The following is a 10801-nucleotide window of genomic DNA, read 5'->3' as shown; positions in this document are numbered from 1 at the left end:
AATTGATGATATATGTTGTATTTGATGCAAATCTGGGAAGAATGGGATGAATATTTGGGTTCTGGTTTCGTTTCTGGGTTTCTGCAAATTCTGAAATTCTGCAGGCGCGTTCGTCCAATTTGGCTTCAAATTGGACGTTCGTCCAAATTATCGAGCGTTCGTCCAATTTGGTTTCAAATTGGACGTTCGTCCACAATAGCTAGGAACGTTTGTCCATTTATGGTTTTCAGTTAGCGTTCGTCCAATTTGTAAGAATTGGACGTTCATCCAAGGAAGAGGCCTGCTGAGCGTTCGTCCAATCGGCCTGCTAAGCGTTCGTCCAAATGCCTAAGAACGTTCGTCCAGATAGTGAGCGTTCGTCCAGAGAGCGTTCGTCCTTCCCAGCGAGCGTTCGTCCCAGTGAGCGTTCGTCCAGAGAGCGTTCGTCCTTAAGTTGCATGTCGAACGTTTGTCCGAATAGTTGAGCGTTCGGCCGAATAGTTGAGCGTTCGTCCGAATAGTTGAGCGTTCGTCCGAATAGTTGACCGTTCGTCCGAATAGTTGGCGTTCGTCCGAATAGTTGAGCGTTCGTCTAAACAGTGAGTGGGCGTTCGTCCAATAGTGTCCAGTGAATAGTGCTCGTCCAAATAGTATTTTACAAATATGTTGAATTTTAAGTTGCTTTGCTTTTGGATTGAATTATGTGTACCAATGTTTGGAATATTATCTATGACATGAAATATATGAATGTATGAAATATGTCGGATTTGTTGTGTTAATATGGCGGTATCTGATTATTCATAATTGTGGTTAAGTTTCAGAGTAACAATATGATTCATGGACGTAATTCCATGATCCTCAAGGAGAGGATACATGGTGGTGTTTTGGGGTTGTATAGAATGATTACATGGTAGCTCAGTTTTGGGGGTCATCCTGAAGCTCCAATGGTCTTTCTTCTCATGTAGAGAGGATTGAACCATGTGGTGAGGAGTAGCAGGAGGTCCTAGTCTTGGGTGCTTCCATATGATCCAAGGTGAGTGATAACGGATTAACCTCGTGATTGTGGCCGGGCGGGAGTGCCCCAAAGTTTCACCAGGCGGTAGTGCCAGAGCGGTAGTGCTCAAGTTCCATAAAACCACCACGAGTGCAAGACCCGCCATAGCTCGGTAATCATTCTAGTCCGGACGAGTCGGTATCTAAAGTAACAAGTCGGGGTATAAAGTAACAAGTCTTGTGATGTCAGTTTATCATGTTTGGATGACTTTTGTATGTCGTATGAGTGGGTGAATGATGATTTAATGAGTATGCCCTAATTGTTATTTTATATGAATCTAAGTATGATAACATGAATTAATTGTGCTTTATGTATAACATGCTTTTTATCTCTAGCTCACCCTTGCATTGTTTGTGTTGTGTGCCAATTTGGATGTGTTATTTGGCGATGATCATCCACTTGGATGGGAGCAGATGGCGGGGAGGATACCTTGGGAGCAGCTCTTGATGGAGACGACAATGCTGCAACCTAGCATTACTAATTCTTATTTCGTGAACTCGTTTAATTACATTTGTGTGTATTTTAAGTTTTAAATTTTCCACGAGGTTATGACACCTCATTCACTTCCACAGGGTTACGACACCCTTCACGAGGTTATGACACCTCATTCACTTCCACAGGGTTACGACACCCTTCACGAGGTTATGACATCTCATTCACTTCCACAGGGTTACGACACCCTCCACGAGGTTATGACACCTCATTCACTTCTACAGGGTTACGATCACCCTCCACGAGGTTATGACACCTCATTCACTTCCACAGGGTTACGACACCCTTCACGAGGTTATGACACCTCATTCACTTCCACAGGGTTACGACACCCTTCACGAGGTTATGACATCTCATTCACTTCCACAGGGTTACGACACCCTCCACGAGGTTATGACACCTCATTCACTTCTACAGGGTTACGATCACCCTCCACGAGGTTATGACACCTCATTCACTTCCACAGGGTTACGACACCCTCCACGAGGTTATGACACCTCATTCACTTCTATAGGGTTACGATCACCCTCCACGAGGTTATGACACCTCATTCACTTCTACAGGGTTACGACACCCTCCACGAGGTTATGACACCTCATTCACTTCTACAGGGTTACGATCACCCTCCACGAGGTTATGACACCTCATTCACTTCCACAGGGTTACGACACCCTCCACGAGGTTATGACACCTCATTCACTTCTACAGGGTTACGATCACCCTCCACGAGGTTATGACACCTCATTCACTTCCATAGGGTTACGACACCCTCCACGAGGTTATGACACCTCATTCACTTTCCTGTTGTTCATTGTCCATTTTGAAATCCAGACGAAATTAGTGTTTCTTTCTTTACTTAGCTTTTACTCCGATAATACAAAAATATCAAATTTTCATATTATCCAGTAATATCTAAGTAAAGAGGGGCAGCTGTCAACACCCAATTTCGTCCGGATAAATATAATTTATCACAAAAAAAAAATCAAAAATAAACCAAAATGAAAAAACTATTTATTTTACTTTTTGCACCCCTAAATTTTCTTTTAAACACTTAATCCAATGGCCCAAAATAATCTCACTTTTTTTACTTCCTCACCACCCATCTTTTCTTATCACACCCCATTCTCCACATCACCATCCACCTCACCCTCCACATCATCTACCTTTTTCATTTACTTTTTCCACATCATTTTCATATTAATTTTATATATCAACTTTTCTAATTATTCCACTTACATTTTTTAATTATATCTTCTCCATCAACATTTTTTATTATCCATTTTTCTCCACCTTATTTTTCCACCCACTTTTTATATTATTTCTTTCACTTATTTTCCACATTAACTTTTACTATTCACTATATTTTATTTTACCTACTTTCTCCACCAACTTTTTATATTATTTCTTTCACTTAATTTTCATACCTAATTTCTCCACCACCTTTTTATATTATTTCTTTCACTTAATTTCCATACCTAATTTCTCCACCAACTTTTTATATTATTTCTTTCACTTATTTTCCACATTAACTTTTACTATTCACTATATTTTATTTTACCTACTTTCTCCACCAACTTTTTATATTATTTCTTTCACTTCATTTCCATACCTAATTTCTCCACCACCTTTTTATATTATTTCTTTCACTTAATTTCATTACCTAATTTCTCCACCAACTTTTTATATTATTTCTTTCACTTATTTTCCACATTAACTTTTACTATTCACTATATTTTATTTCACCTAATTTTTCCACAAACTTTTTATATTATTTCTTTCACTTATTTTCCACATTAACTTTTTCTATTCATCTTTTTTTATTATATTTTATTTCATCTAAATTTTCCACCAACTTATTATATTATTTTTATTCATCAACTTTCTTCATCCTTAACTCTATAAATACCTACATTCTCTTCACTTCACAAAAAAAAAAGTTACATAATATCCATCTTCTTTCTCTCACACACCAAACCTCTTCATCCTAAAACTCTACTTCATTTTTCTCTCACATTTTACTATCTCTCTATACATATAAAATCTCATACCACATTTCTACTACAAATTCATCTTCTTCACCATCAATCTACCTCTTCTCACAACTTATTACAAGCAAAGTCTTACTTCATCTTTCAAATCCTTAACAAGGTACACATTTTCTTTTCATTCTACTTATATTCATTTTGATCATTTTTTAGTTTATAAATTTATCCTATTTTCTACCACGATTTTATCCTATGCTTTTTAATATTTTTACGTCATAGATATTTCAACTCACCTCTCTTTCTTAATAAAAAAATAAAAAAATATAAAACTTTAAAAAACATGTAATAATAAATATCGGTATGAGTACTCGTGCGATCGTACGCATCAGCCTAGTACTCGTTACCCAAAATATAAAAAAAAAACAAAAAAAGCCGTATGAGTGCTCGTGCGATCGTACGCATCAGCCTAGTACTCATTACGCAAAACAATAAAAAACAAAGAAAAAGCCGTGTGAGTGCTCGTGCGATCGTACGCATCAGCCTAGTACTCATTACGCAAAACAATAAAAAACAAAGAAAAAGCCGTGTGAGTGCTCGTGCGATCGTACGCATCAGCCTAGTGCTCATTACGCAAAAAAAATCTAAACATTACATCAAAAAATACCAAAAAATATAAAAATCTTCAAAAACTAAAAACATCCACATTTTCAAACAACAATCAATATTGCTAGCCAGAACTACATGATCCTTGATTCTCCATCAAAAGTGGAGATACGTAGGAGCAAGGCCAGACCTTGTCAGGCTCACTCTCCCAAAAATCCAAATTTATCCATAATCAATTAAACAAATTTTCAAACAATTTCAAAATAAATCTCTCAAACAATTTTCTCAAGCAGTTTTTTTAAAAGAACTACGTACCCCTGATTTCTCACATGAGAATACGTAGGAACAAGGTCAATCCTTGTCGGGCTTCCTAAAAAATAAAAAAATATTTTTTTTTCTTTGCATTGTCTTGTAATTTTATTTTCGGGGAATAATAATCATTTTAAAAACCACATCGACTTTGCACGTTTAATTAAAGGTACTGCCTTCAGGCAGGCGTTGTAGGGTGCTAATACCTTCCCTACACGTAACCGACTCCCGAACTTCGAATCTCATGTTCGTAGACCATTGCCTTATCATTTTATGGTTTTTCCGTAGTTTTCCAGAATAAGCTATGGTGGCGACTCCAAATCAGGAAGTTGCCCCACCGCATATTAATTTTTGTTCATACTCTCTGAAATGATTGCATGTCACGCTGAGCTCTTTAGGTAAATAAAGAGGAATGAAAACGAAAATAATTGAGCGAATGTCAACAAAAGCATCACGGGTATTCAGTCGACTTGGCTCGGTCCTGGGGGATGTCGTAAAAAAAAAAAAATAAATAAAAACAAAACGAAACAAAAAAAAACAAAACAAAAAAAAATCTGTTTTTCAACTAGTATCATCATGTTCATTTCATATTACTTTTTTTCATGCATAAAATCAAAAAGATACACAAAAGTTAAGTCAATTATTTTCAATGCAAATCATCCATTTTATGAGCTCTGAAAAAAAAATGTAATGGATGTCATAATCTCTTGTAGTCAAATGTTTAAACCACATATTCTTAAGAGATATCTGTGTGTGCATTGCTTGAAAACATCATCCTTCAGCCCTCGCTAGACCAAAAATTAACTCAATCACGTTCTTGAGCCCAAATAATAAACACAGAGTTTCACACTGGGGCAGATTTTCTGTTACTTCCACTAGCTTTCATTTGGGAGATCCTGAAATCCGTTATAAAAAAAAAAGAAAAGAAAAATGACTCTTGTTGAGATCATGTAGTCTTGTCTCCTAATTAATCTTTTGAAAATAAAACAACCAAAATTTGAAATGACGTGTGGCCATTTTTCTTCATCAAAAAAAAAAAACAAAAAAAAACAAAAAATATATCCATTGATACCAAATTTGAGCCAATAAGAAATTTCTTTTCAAATTTACCCAAACAAGGGTTACCATCACAGTAGAAGTCAAATTGCAAAGGAACAGACTTAGTGATCAAATGAAGAGAGTTCATCAAAAGTAAAGCAAAAACGGAAAGAATCACAAAGTGATGACAAACAAAGAGAGAAGTTTGCAAATTAGCAAGGAAAGTCAAAACATATTTGACAAATAGCTGATACAAAGTGTAGATGGTAACTCTTGTTTCAAATAACCCCAAAAATTTATTTGAGCCTTTATATCCTTTCTTTCAATACCCTTCAGCCCAAGCCACATTACAAGCCCAATAAAAGTCCACACGGATTGAATAATGGTTGCTTAAATTTTCATAAAGCTTAATTTTCAGACAAGACAAAAATGACTAACAATGCAGTTATAAAAAAAATGATGATGAAAATGAATGTCCTCGGAAGAAGGGAACTCCGTGTTGATCAATTATACAAAGGAAAATCAAGCCAATTGGGGCAATCCTTTCAAGCCAATCATTTCCATATCCATCACAAATTCATATCCCATTCAAACTCTTCCCCCGATTCCCAAACTAGGGGGCAACTTTGGGCAACTTTTTGAATTTCAATGTTTTGGCCCATTCAAAATATTGGGCAACTTTGTTAATCTCGCATTTGTTTCATCTGTATATTCAAAGTTCGTACCAGGACCGGGGCATCCCTTATTGGGCCTCTCAGATTTGTCCACACTATTTTCATAAATCCACCCTCAAACAGGGGCAGACACTTTAGGGCTTTGTATGATTTTGAGTCCATCTTATCATTCGTAAACCCAAAGTGGGGGGCAACCTCTTTTTGAACCTCACTTAATTGACTCATACCCGAAACTAGGGACAATTTTGTGATTTTCATGTGTTTTGACCCATTCAAAGTATTGGGCGTCTTTGTTAATCTTTCATCTGAATATTCAAAGCTCATACAAAGACTGGGGCATCCCTTGTTGGGCCTCCCATGATTTTTGGTTCGCCCCAAACTTCAAAAATCCATCATCACCAAAATTGGGGCAATTTGTAAATCTCACATGATATTCTCACTCCCTGATTCATGACTTATTCCTTCACAATTCACAAATACATTTGTCCATACCTATCTTTTTACCATGCCCCCAAACTGGGGCAACTTCTGAGTATCTACGACTTCACATTGGCATTTGTAATTGTTTTAAGGAGTAAGAGGCCCAAGTAGCCAACCCGGTACTCTCCAAATCCTTCCACATATTTGTCCCAACCCTTGATATCAAGCATGTACGCACTAATATTTCGTCAAGAAATTTCTAGCACAGAAGCTTCATTTTGAACATTTAACTTTAGAATTTGACATCCAAAAAAAAAATGATGATGAAAGTCTAAATCTTCATAGACCGGATGATTTCAAAGAAAAACAACTTGACTCAGTAAAAAGTGTCATAGTTTCATAATCTTCCATCACGGATCAAGAGTCAACATCATGTACACATTTTCATGAATGTTCATCAAATCTTCAAAAGAAAAAAAAAAACATCAAATTGCATCAATGTTTTCTCCTCCAATTTCAAAATTACATCAAATCTTCTTTCTTCAAAAAGACAAAAAATTCAACATGCATCAAAGTTTTCTTCTCCAAATTTCAAAATTTACATCAATCATGTTTCTTTTGCATATCGAGGTTTCAAAATCCAAATACTTGAACAAAAATGCAACACTTTGTTTCTTAATTTCAACCTTATGCAAATTTTGTTTCTCATTTCAAAAAAAATAGACACTCATTTCTATCTCAAAAAAAAAAAAAAAAAAAAATCAAAATCATAAAAAAAAAAAAATTTTTGCTATTGGTATCTCGGCCCTCTGCAAGGCAATAGTCGAGTCCAGCAATCAAACTCATTCCTTCTTCCATAGGGTTACGACACCCTCCACGAGGTTATGACACCTCATTCACTTCCACAGGGTTACGACACCCTTCACGAGGTTATGACACCTCATTCACTTCCACAGGGTTACGACACCCTTCACGAGGTTATGACACCTCATTCACTTCCACAGGGTTACGACACCCTCCACGAGGTTATGACACCTCATTCACTTCTACAGGGTTACGATCACCCTCCACGAGGTTATGACACCTCATTCACTTCCACAGGGTTACGACACCCTCCACGAGGTTATGACACCTCATTCACTTCTATAGGGTTACGATCACCCTCCACGAGGTTATGACACCTCATTCACTTCCATAGGGTTACGACACCCTCCACGAGGTTATGACACCTCATTCACTTCTACAGGGTTACGATCACCCTCCACGAGGTTATGACACCTCATTCACTTCCACAGGGTTACGACACCCTCCACGAGGTTATGACACCTCATTCACTTCTACAGGGTTACGATCACCCTCCACGAGGTTATGACACCTCATTCACTTCCATAGGGTTACGACACCCTCCACGAGGTTATGACACCTCATTCACTTTCCTGTTGTTCATTGTCCATTTTGAAATCCAGACGAAATTAGTGTTTCTTTCTTTACTTAGCTTTTACTCCGATAATACAAAAATATCAAATTTTCATATTATCCAGTAATATCTAAGTAAAGAGGGGCAGCTGTCAACACCCAATTTCGTCCGGATAAATATAATTTATCACAAAAAAAAAATAATACTAAAAAAAAAATCAAAAATAAACCAAAATGAAAAAACTATTTATTTTACTTTTTGCACCCCTAAATTTTCTTTTAAACACTTAATCCAATGGCCCAAAATAATCTCACTTTTTTTACTTCCTCACCACCCATCTTTTCTTATCACACCCCATTCTCCACATCACCATCCACCTCACCCTCCACATCATCTACCTTTTTCATTTACTTTTTCCACATCATTTCCATATTAATTTTATATATCAACTTTTCTAATTATTCCACTTACATTTTTTAATTATATCTTCTCCATCAACATTTTTTATTATCCATTTTTCTCCACCTTATTTTTCCACCCACTTTTTATATTATTTCTTTCACTTATTTTCCACATTAACTTTTACTATTCACTATATTTTATTTTACCTACTTTCTCCACCAACTTTTTATATTATTTCTTTCACTTAATTTTCATACCTAATTTCTCCACCACCTTTTTATATTATTTCTTTCACTTAATTTCCATACCTAATTTCTCCACCAACTTTTTATATTATTTCTTTCACTTATTTTCCACATTAACTTTTACTATTCACTATATTTTATTTTACCTACTTTCTCCACCAACTTTTTATATTATTTCTTTCACTTCATTTCCATACCTAATTTCTCCACCACCTTTTTATATTATTTCTTTCACTTAATTTCATTACCTAATTTCTCCACCAACTTTTTATATTATTTCTTTCACTTATTTTCCACATTAACTTTTACTATTCACTATATTTTATTTCACCTAATTTTTCCACAAACTTTTTATATTATTTCTTTCACTTATTTTCCACATTAACTTTTTCTATTCATCTTTTTTTATTATATTTTATTTCATCTAAATTTTCCACCAACTTATTATATTATTTTTATTCATCAACTTTCTTCATCCTTAACTCTATAAATACCTACATTCTCTTCACTTCACAAAAAAAAAGTTACATAATATCCATCTTCTTTCTCTCACACACCAAACCTCTTCATCCTAAAACTCTACTTCATTTTTCTCTCACATTTTACTATCTCTCTATACATATAAAATCTCATACCACATTTCTACTACAAATTCATCTTCTTCACCATCAATCTACCTCTTCTCACAACTTATTACAAGCAAAGTCTTACTTCATCTTTCAAATCCTTAACAAGGTACACATTTTCTTTTCATTCTACTTATATTCATTTTGATCATTTTTTAGTTTATAAATTTATCCTATTTTCTACCACGATTTTATCCTATGCTTTTTAATATTTTTACGTCATAGATATTTCAACTCACCTCTCTTTCTTAATAAAAAAATAAAAAAATATAAAACTTTAAAAAACATGTAATAATAAATATCGGTATGAGTACTCGTGCGATCGTACGCATCAGCCTAGTACTCGTTACCCAAAATATAAAAAAAAAAACAAAAAAAGCCGTATGAGTGCTCGTGCGATCGTACGCATCAGCCTAGTACTCATTACGCAAAACAATAAAAAACAAAGAAAAAGCCGTGTGAGTGCTCGTGCGATCGTACGCATCAGCCTAGTACTCATTACGCAAAACAATAAAAAACAAAGAAAAAGCCGTGTGAGTGCTCGTGCGATCGTACGCATCAGCCTAGTGCTCATTACGCAAAAAAAATCTAAACATTACATCAAAAAATACCAAAAAATATAAAAATCTTCAAAAACTAAAAACATCCACATTTTCAAACAACAATCAATATTGCTAGCCAGAACTACATGATCCTTGATTCTCCATCAAAAGTGGAGATACGTAGGAGCAAGGCCAGACCTTGTCAGGCTCACTCTCCCAAAAATCCAAATTTATCCATAATCAATTAAACAAATTTTCAAACAATTTCAAAATAAATCTCTCAAACAATTTTCTCAAGCAGTTTTTTTAAAAGAACTACGTACCCCTGATTTCTCACATGAGAATACGTAGGAACAAGGTCAATCCTTGTCGGGCTTCCTAAAAAATAAAAAAATATTTTTTTTTCTTTGCATTGTCTTGTAATTTTATTTTCGGGGAATAATAATCATTTTAAAAACCACATCGACTTTGCACGTTTAATTAAAGGTACTGCCTTCAGGCAGGCGTTGTAGGGTGCTAATACCTTCCCTACACGTAACCGACTCCCGAACTTCGAATCTCATGTTCGTAGACCATTGCCTTATCATTTTATGGTTTTTCCGTAGTTTTCCAGAATAAGCTATGGTGGCGACTCCAAATCTCTTTTTTTTCAAAACTTTGTAACATTATTTATATTTTTTCGGATCGTCGTCCCGTCGCGATTCCGGTTGCGACAGATGGCGACTTCACTGGGGACTATACTAGAGAGTCAAGCCATTTAATTATATGCGCGAATTCGATGTGGTTTTTCTTTGTGTTGTTATTCCCTTTTTCCTTATCTATGTTTAATATTTGAATAATTGCATGTGAGTATTCTTTTACTTTTTCTTTATGTTCGAAATAATTGTTCTTTATCTATGTTATATATGTCTGCTTATTTGTGTTTATTTTTGCAATTGTTTTACATTATAATCTCCTTCCACACATTATGCATATCATGAGTGGGGCCCTATACCCGGGTCTGAGCGCAACATAG

The sequence above is a fragment of the Vigna angularis genome, chromosome 7 (assembly GCF_016808095.1).
Source record: "Vigna angularis cultivar LongXiaoDou No.4 chromosome 7, ASM1680809v1, whole genome shotgun sequence".
Taxonomy (NCBI): Eukaryota; Viridiplantae; Streptophyta; class Magnoliopsida; order Fabales; family Fabaceae; genus Vigna; species Vigna angularis.
Note: the sequence above shows the minus strand (reverse complement) of the source record.